At 39.7% G+C, this 12,650-nt stretch overlaps 1 protein-coding gene and 1 long non-coding RNA gene across 2 annotated transcripts in view; one reads left to right on the forward strand and one right to left on the reverse strand.

Annotated features, from left to right (window-relative positions):
• LOC138353133 (uncharacterized) overlaps nt 1–12,650 on the reverse strand; it is a 180,884-nt gene that overhangs the window by 15,330 nt on the left and 152,904 nt on the right. Inside the window, exon 2 of the long non-coding RNA XR_011223078.1 lies at nt 11,975–12,079. This is a non-coding gene — a long non-coding RNA (uncharacterized lncRNA). The remainder of the gene's footprint in view (nt 1–11,974; nt 12,080–12,650) is intronic.
• The window catches only part of LOC123770891 (PDF receptor), a 113,096-nt gene that overhangs the window by 5,450 nt on the left and 94,996 nt on the right, over nt 1–12,650 (forward strand). The window lies entirely within an intron of this gene.

Raw genomic sequence — 12,650 nt, forward strand, 5'->3', positions numbered from 1 at the left:
CACATACCCATACTCAAAAAACACACACACACACATTCACTATTGGAAGTGGTGTGTGTGTGCACGTTTTCAACCCCCCAAAAACATTCATGTGTCGTCGAGGGGGTAAGCGTGTTTGTCTGTCATGTCGCGGTGCCTAGATTAGATTTCCATCGATAACAGTCCATCTCTGACGGAAAGAAATAAATGCCTTTACTCGCCATGGGTTCAGAGTGTGTGTGTGTGTGCGTGTGTGTGTGTGTGTGTGTGTGTGTGTGTGTGTGTGTGTGTGTGTGTTTACTCTTTACGGCTTCAGGATCAAGCTGCTAGCTCTTGGACCCCGCCTTTCTAGCCGTCGGTTGTCTGATATACTGACTTTCAACCTATTTTGGATGTTCACACATAACGGCAATTATAAAAGAGGACAACATTCGTGTCCCTATTGTTAACATCGGTCTTAAAATAACGAGCCAATTTTTCTACCATGAAGCTTTATAATATGCACTTTAACAGGCTTTATAAAACGGAACACACGTTCGTAACAACCCGAGAAATCTACTTTATGGCTACATCAACTTAATTATTTACAAATTGCTCGTATCATTTTCAGGACAAAGCATAAAGCATATGTTTAAAGCATTTGTCAATCCTTTCCAGAATATAGGACAAGAATTTCTGGATTGCGTATTGCTTCCATAATACATTATAACCTTCAGGAGTCTGAACATGAATTGATATAATTTACACAATTATTTTCAATACATAAGACAATCATCGAATAATTCGTATAGCTTCATAGTGTTTTGTGTGTCAATAACACCAGACTCGTGTCAATAATATCTCTATGTTGAGAAAAGTATATTAAATTCAGAAGGTTTTCCAATATCGTTCTCTTCGGCAGCAGGGAAAAAAATAACAGGTCAAAGCGGAAAAGAAGTTTGAACCCAAATATTTTGACTCGTTGTAGATAGGAGTGATTCTTGATATCTTGATATCTTTATCCCCCTTCTTCCCATTATCCTACCCAACCACCTTCTCTCACTATCCATAACCTGCTCTTTCCCCTCCACCTTCCTAGCCCCAATACCCCCACATTTTATCTTTACGAAACCCCTCCAATAACCACACCACTATTTTCCAACTTCACTGTATCCTCAAATCCATCATCACCTTTTCCCAGAACCAATCTTCCCCCATCTCTCTTATTTCCCATATGTCCTTCCCTTTCCCATCCCCCTAGTTAATAAAGCTTTCTCATTTCTCCTTTCATCTCTACTATTCCCCCGCCTCCCTTCCCCACTCAATATATATAAATGATAAACTTGTATTCCTGTTATTGCTGATATTGCTGTTGGAGATGGTTAGCCAATGTCACACAATATTTACATACTTTTGTTTTATATATATATATACCAAAAATGTACATTATTGTGGCCAAATTTATATTGCTTGCTAGTAATTTACACAAATGTAATTTGTATTGATCTTTGACAGACTGAGATAGAGAGAGACTCAGATATGTAGCTTACAGACATACACACATACCAGATACCAGGTATCATTTCGGAGATGAAATTCTTCAAGAGTCAGAGAGAGAAAGCCTTGGGGGTTGATATCACGCCATACCTGTCCCCTGAAGCCCATAACAAGATGATTACATCAGAGGCATATGCCAGGCTGGCCAACATAAGAACAGCATTTAGAAACTTGAGTAAGGAATCATTCAAAACTTTGTATACCACCTATGTCAGGCCAATCCTGGAGTATGCAGCTCCAGCATGAAGCCCATATCTAGTCAAGCATAAGACTAAACTGGAAAAGGTGCAAAGGTTTGCCACCAGATTAGTACCCGAGCTGAGAGGTATGAGCTACGAGGAGAGACTACGGGGATTAAACCTCACGTCGCTGGAAGACAGAAGAGTTAGGGGGGACATGATCACCACATACAAGATTCTCAAAGGAATTGATAGGGTAGATAAGGACATGCTATTTAACACAAAGGCACACGCACTAGGAGACACAGGTGGAAATTGAGTGCCCAAATGAGCCACAGAGATATTAGAATGGAAATTTTAAGTGTCAGAGTGGTTGACAAATGGAATGCATTAGGAAGTGATGTGGTGGAGGCTGACTCCAAACACAGTATCAAGTGTTTCAAGTGTTTTAAGTGTTTCAAGAGCCCAATAGGCTCAGGAATCTGTACATCATTTAATTGACAGTTGAGAGGCGAGACCAAAGAGCCAGAGCTCAACCCCCGCAAGCACAAATAGGTGAGCACACACAGACACTGTGAAAAACAGACACATAAAAACATTTCTTCATCAGCCTAAAGTCCGTATTTCTTTGGGCGTGTGCTCAGAAACTTATTTGTGCGAGTTGTCGCAAAATAACTCTTTTACACACAAACACACACACACACACACACAAACACACACACACACACACACACACAAACACACACACACACACACACACAAACACACACACACACACATACACACACATATACACACACACAGACGCCCAGATACAGACACACACACACACGCCCACACACTCCCTAAACAGTTCCACCTTTTCAAAACATATTTGACACAAAGTTAGAGGACTGGGAGCTGGCGCACATTGAGAAGGAGCCAGGGCCTTGCTTCACATTCACTCCATCATTCATAATATATCACCTAATATTCCTGCAGCGGCTCTAAAGCGACATTTAGAATGTATACAAAGCAGACTTTATTCACTTCTGAGAACGAATCCCAGGAATGAATGAAGAGTTAAAACGAACAGCATTTGGTAATTCTCCAACTGGTTGAGTGTACAGATTCTCCTTTGCCTGGGATATTCTCTTGCTCCACGGTCTGCTACCTATTCCAAGGTAGAAACAGGAATTAAATATCATTAGATTAATTTCGAAATTAAAACTTTATGATACCCGACACAGAATTAAAATGTGGTTCAATTGAGAGCTCACAAATTTCGAAGGACAATCTATGGGAAATAGTGATGTAAAGTATAGGTCTCGGTTCATGATTTTTGTGAGAAAACTTGAAATTAAAATATTTGTATTGATCTTAAAGTTGGTGAAAGGCAGAATGCATCATTTTGCTGTGTTCGCGAGCTAAGTTATATTATTTGACAAACAGAAGTGGGTTAGAGATGGTGTGGTTCTACGAGTATGGTGTGGTTCTACGAGTATGGTGTGGTTCTACGAGTATGGTGTGGTTCTACGAGTATGGTGTGATTCTACGAGTATGGTGTGGTTCTACGAGTATGGTGTGGTTCTACGAGTATGGTGTGGTTCTACGAGTATGGTGTGGTTCTATGGGAATGGTTTGGTTCTATGGTGATACATTTTTTATATGGTAATACTACTATTTATGTTTTAGGATTTCATATATATTTCTCTATTGTGTTTCTTGTATTTTCCCCAACATCGGTTTTACTAAATTGTGCTTTCAAGAGTTTTCAATTATCGTTCTCCCAAAAAAAGGCCAATTTAATGTTTTCTCATAAATTCAAGAAAAAATAGTAATAACATTCATTTAACTGAATCATTGGAGATTCGAACTCTGACCTCAAAATACGAGACTGTTGTGCTACCCTCCAGGCAATGGATGTTTACAATAAGAAATCTCAGAAGTTCCCAAGTAGTAACCAGCTGGAAGTTTATACGTTTTGTGGAATACTATTGAGTTATCTGGAGTCAAATTCCTGTCAAATAAAAGGTAATCCACATGATTGTGGGATAATAATTTATACTTATAACTGAGAAGAATCGAATATATTATCCATTATAGTATAATATGAGACATATAGATTTTATACATATAAAAAACGGAACTTGCTTTTCTTGGTTTCCATAAAATGTCTCAAATCCGCATTTAAGACGATCGTGAAGATATCAGTAATGTCAACATATAATTTATTATTACTGAAGGAGCCACAATGCTAAAAAGAACCGTGGATGTTGGGAATATTTTCCTCGTTTGTTTAATTGAATGAAATTGATGCAACTGTGATCGTCGCTATTCGTGTTGAAAGTTCAACGACACGAAATGATTTTATAATTTCTCATTAAGCAAATGTCTTGCAATATAAATTGCTTCCATGAGTGTGGCTTTGTCTGTCTGTTCCTTTCATATCCCCCCCTGTCTCTCTCTCTCTCTCTCTCTCTCTCTCTCTCTCTCTCTCTCTCTCTCTCTCTCTCTCTCTCTCTCTCTCTCTCTCTCTGTCTCTCTGTGTCTCTCTCTCTCTCTCTCTCTCTCTCTCTCTCTCTCTCTCTCTCTCTCTCTCTCTCTCTCTCACAGTCATTGATAAAATTATTACTACAGATTTTGAATATAATATTCGTTCTCAAAAAGAGCTAAAAAGAAAATCCAGTAATTTTGAGCGGTGACCTTTTGCGTTTAAAACTCTAATAAAAAAATCTCACAAACTTTAAAATTCTGACTAAGCGTGTTTTTTAAGCTTTTCTCATAATGGATGGCAAGTGTTCTTAAACTTGCTTGTCTCACTTCTCCATTATTTATTACATGCCTCCTCACACTACTGGACTCCCTTATATCTCATTTGTGGACTCATTTGCACCGAAAATCACACTTCTCAACGCTATTTCGTTAAATTTAGCTCGTGCTTTTCGCCTCACCACCTCCTAACTCGCACCCCAACTCAGTGAACTAGTAGCAGCACCCCATCTCAATGCCCCCTTATACCTCCACCTTCCCCCACAACACACCCTTCTCCACATGTAAATATTAACACACTCATCCCCACATCAATACACTCTGCTGTCCTTGAAAACAATATTCACCCCTCCCTACCAAAGCACGCTACATCATTCCCTACCTTCGAACCTGACGCCACAACTTGCTATCACACACACACCATCTACCAGTATTCAAATTATCACATCTTTCCTGAAGTCACCTTAAGAAATCCTTCACGAAAAGGAAATATCAGACACGTCGATGGGATTTGAATCTTGGAGGTATTATCATCTTAGAATGTTATCGTCCAATCTAAACGATAATTCTTTTGCATCAAAGACAAGATACCCAATTTAGGACATTTGATATAAGTTTTTCGTTTTTGTTAATAATGTTGAGAGGGACCAAAAGCCGAACCTCAACCCCGGCAAGCACAACTAGGTGAGTACAACTAGGTAAGTACACACACACACACACACACACACACACACACACACACACACACACACACACACACACACACACACACACCTAAACCAAGTCACCATAGTAAACAAAATCTGCAAACAACGTTAGCAACGTAAACAAATTTATTAACAACACAGATAATGTTATCAAACATAACAAGATTTTCCACAATTTGTTGAATAAAGACGACAAAATATCCAGCAATTAGTTATAATAATTTAGGCTTTTCGCGTCGTGCCTCAGGAAGGTAATACCTTGTACTTGATCTCTGAATTATGACTTCTCTTAGGAGTTATATTCACTACCGGTGTTAGTCCTATCTGCGAGCTAGAGAGAGAGAGAGAGAGAGAGAGAGAGATAGATAGAGAGAGAGAGAGAGAGAGAGAGAGAGAGAGAGAGAGAGAGAGAGAGAGAGAGAGAGAGAGAGAGAGAGAGAGAGAGAGAAACCACACGAATATAACATTCCGAAAAAGAGAGTTTCAGAAAATGCTGAAAAGAGAGATGTACATAAATGGAATGAGAAACAGATAATAAAAGAGACTCACAAAGATAGAATCAAAGAGATAAAGACGCAGGAAGAAGATACAGAAAGAAGAAAAACCCGGAAAGCGAGATCCTGTACGCGAACCCAATTACCACTTTTTCTCACTGAACTTGTAAGCACTTACTAAAAAGGTCCTCTAAGATGTGAGGATCCCTCCCTCGTTATTCACTAAGGTTGTTAGTGGTCTTAACCCGCCAAACACACACCGAAACTACGACGTTGGTACAACGTTTGAACAAGTCTTAACACCTTTTAACCATTTATAACAACTAATATGGCAAGTTGTAGCAACGTTCTAATACGTCATAAACACGTTAACCCAAGATGTAACGCCTTTATTACAAGTTATAACAAACGGAAAAAAGAGAAAGTTTCGGTTTGTGTTTCCAGGGAAGGTCATTATATGATATCAATCAGTACTCACCAAGGTTTTAAGTGTGGTGGTCATTGTAATGCGAGCTCCACATGCATAAATCGGTTTCTAAATCAGTTTAGAAAGCCATTGTAAATTAATGTTTACACAAACAACTTGAAGATGGTTGGTGAAAGGAAAGAGGGAGGAATAAGGAAACCAGGTAGACTCCTAAATGGCCTTCACAGCCTGAGACACTATAAGGAAACCATAAGGTTGAAGGGGTAAAGAATACATATGTAAGGAAAAACATTGATATCAGACATTGCCGGAAAACGAAAAGACGGGATAAATATAGAGCCATAATCCATATAAATAACATATTGCCTGAGAGATTGACGGATGGATTTAGACACTAGAACTAGATCTCTTTAGAAGTGTCAAAAGTGTCAAAATGAGACAAGAACTCGTTCCATACCACGAGAGCATCAAATAGCGACTATTAATCATACTGCTTTCGTTTCAAAGGGGAATTTGCAGGTAGAAAAGTCACAGGAAATATTTCATTTTTGATTTGTTTCAATATTTGTGGCATGATTGGGGAGAGCTTTTAGGAGAATTTATGAAACAGGGGATTTTGTAAAGTTCTCCCGAGTGGTATTTATTGGTCGGTGAAAATACGTAGGGAGAGACGGGCCCTCACTGTGAGAAATTTATGGGGATGTGTTGTGGGGATTAAATAGGAAGGGGAAGGCGATAGTGGGTAGAGACAAGGGTGGCTGAAGTGGCATGAGAGGCGGTGAGGCTGTTGGTCAGAGAGAGAGAGAGGGAGAGAGAGAGAGAGAGAGAGAGAGAGAGAGAGTGAGAGAGAGAGAGAGAGAGAGAGAGAGAGAGAGAGAGTGAGAGAGAGAGAGAGAGAGTGAGAGAGAGAGAGAGAGAGAGAGAGAGAGAGAGAGAGAGAGAGAGAGCAAGATCACTAAAATCATATTACTAGTCTTATTCAGCGATTACTTCTGTAACGTGAAATTATCGTTAACAATGCTTTTAATTCCAGAAAAAAATAACACATTGCACTGCATATAACACATTACAACGCCCTTGAGATCTTGTTTTATATCATTTCTGCAATTCCATTCTAAACGCTAATTTTTTCCATCAAAGAGAAGATAGCCAATTTCGGACATTTGATATAATGTTTTAGCTTATACGTGACGGGAATGTTTCTTTCATTATTTCTCTTTTGGATTTAATGTGTACTTACCTATTTGTACTCACCTATTTGTGCTTCCGGGGGTTGAGCTTTGACTCTTTGGTCCCACCTCTCAACTGTCAATTAAATGATGTACAGATTCCTGAGCCTACTGGGTTCTATCATATCTACATTTAAAACTGTGTATGGAGTCAGCCTCCACCACATCACTGCCTAATGCATTCCATCAGTTAACTACTCTGACACTGAAAAAGTTCCTTCTAACGTCCCTGTGGCTCATGTGGGTACTCAGTTTCCACCTGTGTCCCCTTGTTCGCGTCCCACCAGTGTTGAATAGTTTATCCTTGTTTACCCGGTCGATTCCCCTGAGGATTTTGTATGATTTTTTGTAGATTTTGTAGGATGATTGTGTGTGTGTGTGTGTGTGTGTGTGTGTGTGTGTGTGTGTGTGTGTGTGTGTGTGTGTGTGTGTGTGTGTGTGTGTATATGTTCTTTCATGCAAAACTAAATATGTATAGACTCAAGGTTTCTCTACGCAGACAGGTAGTGAACTGTGGGTGGTGTACTCCGTAGACTTCTGTGTTCCAGTGTGAGAAGGTGACATTACAGTATTACAGGGCTTCGAATGGTATCAATTGAGTATAATACATCGTAAACATAGCCTTCCACACACACACACACACACACACACACACACACACACACACACACACACACACACACACACACACACACACACACATATCTACAAGCTGAATGTAACTGATTCACCATCTACACCTTCAAAGGACCATCATAACATAATCTGCAACTCAAATATCACCTTACAAATCGCGCAAATCCAACACCTCTGGTTTTTCCGTCGTGACTAAACCTAAAACAAATTAGTATACATATTTCCCTTCTACCATGTGCAAAGCAGCTGATACCGTTTCGACAGAAAGTAAAAAGCAGGGAAGACAGGCGACATTTTTGGCTTCCTGCGTCGTTTCTAAACGACGACGAGGGAGCTACGACATTATTCCCTGGAGAAAAACATCAATTTTAACACCAGATGAGCGCTGGAGATCTTAAGGTGGCGACTCTCGCATAATGCAAGAACGCCCACGGCTTTCTTCAGTATAATCTAATACCAGCTGCAATGACAACAAAAATCTAGATGTGAAACACAAAGCAGAGAGAGAGAGAGAGAGAGAGAGAGAGAGAGAGAGAGAGAGAGAGAGAGAGAGAGAGAGAGAGAGAGAGAGAGAGAGAGAGAGAGAGAGAAGGAATTAGGTGGATTGGAGAGAAAAAGCACGTGACATCCACCTCCAGGCTGGCGTCTTTGTTGAGTCTGTTATGAACTACAACGTGTAGTGGTTGTTGTTGGTGGTGAAGAGTAGGAGAATGGTGGTTGGGGTGGTAGTTGTGGTAAGGGAAGGAGACTGCGGGGTGTGAGAGTGATGGTTAAACTGAGGGGAAAAGAGAATGAGAAGAGCCAAATCATTTTGAGTCGAATATATTATCCATTATAGTATAATATGAGACATATAGATTTTATACATGCAAAAAAACGGATCTTGCTTATCTTGGCTGCCACAAAATGTCTCAAATCCGTATTTAAGACGATCGTGAAGACATCAGTAATGTCTAAAGCATTGTTATGTGGGATGGTGGTTGTGGTGAGGGTAGGGGAGCTGGTGGCTGTGGTGAGGGTAGGGGAGCTGGTGGTGGGGAGGCTAGGGGAAGAATATGAGAGATTGGTAAGAGGACGTATTAGGCAGGAGGGAGATGGGGACCGTAATATCTGGGAGAGGCCACAAGGTAGGCACTTACGAAAGTGAAGGCAACAGCAAGAGCAAAAAAATGTTCTTGAAAGGACAATATGAGAAGGAAAGGAAAAAATGAGGAGGGAATAATAAAAGGAGGTGGGACGAACAAAACAGAGTGATACGAATATAGGAATTATAAGAAGGCAGAAAAGCAGTAACAAAACGAGACACTGGAGTACAGAAAGATAAATAGGGATTAAAAAAGGAGAAAGTAGTGGGCAAGAGAGAGAGAGAGAGAGAGAGAGAGAGAGAGAGAGAGAGAGAGAGAGAGAGAGAGAGAGAGAGAGAGAGAGAGACATAGACTACCTCACCACAACATTTCACAAACAAAACTAAGAGCACTTCAGCGCATTATGTACAGCACAAGACCTACAACCCCCTCACTATGCCCCGCAACACTTTGTCAAGACCCGCAACACCTCCCCAAGACCCGCAACACTTCGCCATCCCCAACCGCTTTAACACATAGCGCTTACGAGGTCATGAAGGCACAAACGCTAAAGAGTAACACCCCAAACCATTTCCTTAAACCCTTGTGTGTGGGAGGCGCTGGCACTGTCCCGCCAGTATCCTCGTGTATCAACAATTTAGTTTAGCATTTAAGAAACGAGCGTCTTATGCGTAGTTTTGTGGGGGATATTCGCCGATACTCATCTCCCGCTCTCGTAGATGTAAAGTAGCGAGGCAGGAAGGTACTTTCTAGCATTCGGAGGCTATTATGTCATTCACTTTCACGAGGCGCTATGCATGGCAATCTAGTGCATGGAAAATGTTTGGAAAGTCTCTAGAAATCTATTTTTTGTTTTTAAAGTAAATTCGAAATAAAACTTTCAAGTTTCAGGTTTGTGTGTTAGCAGTTCCTGTCTTGGTAATCTGCCACAGCGTGCAAAATAGTGTTTATCTAGTCAGAAACGTGGGAATCAAAAACAGACCATCTAATCTTACCTCCAGTATCTTAGAAAACGTGTATTTTTGTAACTATTTTACTATCTATATAGTAACTATTTTTTACTATATTATAGTAACTATTTTTTCATAGTACTTTGTAATTTGTACGTTGGGGGACCATAACATATAAAATAAGATGTATTCGTCGAGATGACGAGGTTGTATTAGGGTAGCTGAGCTGCGTCACTTCAAATACGTTTTATAAACTTGGCCAACACTTCAGTGTCAGGATTATGGGATTTTGACCTCTGGTTTAGTAGGGCTGATTTATCCTAATCCTAGCCAGACTTAATATGACAATTTAAACATATTCCTAATGTAACCTATCGAAGTTAAATATTATATTACCTTCCCTCAAATTAGTTGACTTAAAATACCATTACCAAACATATTATTAAACTTTCTCATTTCATACTAAAATGTTAAGACACAGCTGTATACATGAGCCTTCTCTAGCTATGTAGTGCTTTGAGTATTCAAGATTCAGGTATATAGAAGATTTGCCAGATATATACAGCAGAGATCAGACATATGAATCACAGTCCAGACTGCTAATGATAATTCTGTGAAATACACAGTTTATGAAGAAAGACGTTTTCATATTTAATTAATCGGCTCAAAATCTGTTTCACTAATGATCAATATGACACAGATGAATGTTATAGGTAATGCCAGTGACCAATTAGCTGCATTAAAAGCACAAACTTTGAGCTTGATTAATTATTTCATCAAATCACAGTTCATCAATTATTTCTTAATTATTACTTAATTATTTCATCAAATCCCTTATAGAGATATATCAAAGAGATATTAACAGAGATAAGGGGTCCAGATATTTATATGAACTTGTCGTTTTTTGAACAAAATGCAAACTTAATTTAATTTTTGACGTATGCAATGGCTTCATATTGTGATCTCAGTCTGATCAAACAAGGGAGATGCATTCGCTAGTTTTGGTCGTCAATCGATAGTTGCATTGTTTCCTGGAGACCTCTCGGCCCGCCTCTAGGAGCTCCTTACGCACGCACTCATACCGCTCTTACGCACGCACTCAGACCGCTATTTACGCACGCACTCACACGACTACTTACGCACTTGCGTAACTACTAATCCGTACACTTATGTATCCACTTATGCACACACTCTCATAACTATTTACGCACTTAATCACTTGCATACAAACTCGCATAGCCACTTGTTCACCAAAGCACTTACACACACTCACACATTTGGACCAAAGAGCCAAAGCTCAACCCCCGCAAGCACAACTAGATGAGTACATATCAGCTTTATACATGCCTTACACCCCCACCTAAAAATACACCGACAAGCTACATTTTTTTGTAATTAAAATATCTATCTTTTCGAGGTTTAAGGCCAGACGCTTGGGCTAACCTCACCCAACTTTACACCATGATTGCTGTTGGGTCTGTGCCTAACATTGTTGAGCCGGGGTTGGCTGAAGTGAAACGAGTGCCATTAGACAGTGTTAATTGGATCTCCTCAACTTGAAATATTATAATAACTGCCTCGGAATTACTTTAGATTTGAATAGTATAAAGCATTATGTCATATCCACACAGTTTAAAACAAAATCTATCATACTTAACTCGAATCAATTAAATGGTGGCATGGTTTATAGAAAATCCAGTATGTGAGTAACTCCTGCCAACTACCTGATGCATTGTTAATCCTCGCCTTTCTAAATCCGGCCTGTGGCTCACCAGCACCAGGAGAGTGAGAGGAGGGAAGAGTGAGAGGAGAGAGATTGAGAGAGGAGAGAGCGAGAGCGGAGAGAATGGAGAGAGATAGCGGGCAACAAACAAATCACTGTGAAATCAACTTGAAACTAAAAAGAGGAACAAATTAGTATAAAAATTATCAAACCAGTAAAACAGTGTATAGAAGAAGTCAACAAAACCCATAGATTTTTGTTAAAAGCCCCAAGTATACCTCCAGTTTAAATTCGAAGGAAGTCCTCTTGGCTTTGTTCCATTCATCTGTAAGCTCTCTTCTTCGATATATTAGTGTGAGTCCTGCTTTCAAGGCGTTCATAACCTGCAGGCATAAACAAACAAACATCAGTTACATAAAATCTATTAAAAAGAGCTGTATTTATTACCATTTACAAAACAAGAAGAATAATGCATATAAATTCTCAAATTATTTACTGTTTATCAAGAAAACTTAATAATCTTGATTCATGGAATGAATTTATTGGGTAATCTACGAGAAATAAATTTGTCTTTAATGTAGTGGACGAGAGAGGATTATCAACATCAGTATCATCACCATTATCAGTATCCATTATCAGTATCATCCTCAGCAGCAGCAAGAGCATCACACAGCAGCAGAAAGTGGAACAGCAGTCACTGCAGCATCAGTGTAAGTGCGCACCAGTAAAGACAAAACAAATAGTAGCCATATGCAGCAGAGAAAAGGCAAATGAGCAGCAGCAGCAGCAACTTCAGTAACATGACGAGCAGCAAAAAAAGCACAGCAGCTACAACAGCAGCAGCAGCAGCACTAGGAACAAAAGAGGCAGAGAAGCAACAGCAGTAACAGCGAAAAATGAGTGAACGTGCGTCACCGAGACTTCTTTTATGTGAAGAGACGCCTGTGTAATATA

The sequence above is a fragment of the Procambarus clarkii genome, chromosome 56 (assembly GCF_040958095.1).
Source record: "Procambarus clarkii isolate CNS0578487 chromosome 56, FALCON_Pclarkii_2.0, whole genome shotgun sequence".
Taxonomy (NCBI): Eukaryota; Metazoa; Arthropoda; class Malacostraca; order Decapoda; family Cambaridae; genus Procambarus; species Procambarus clarkii.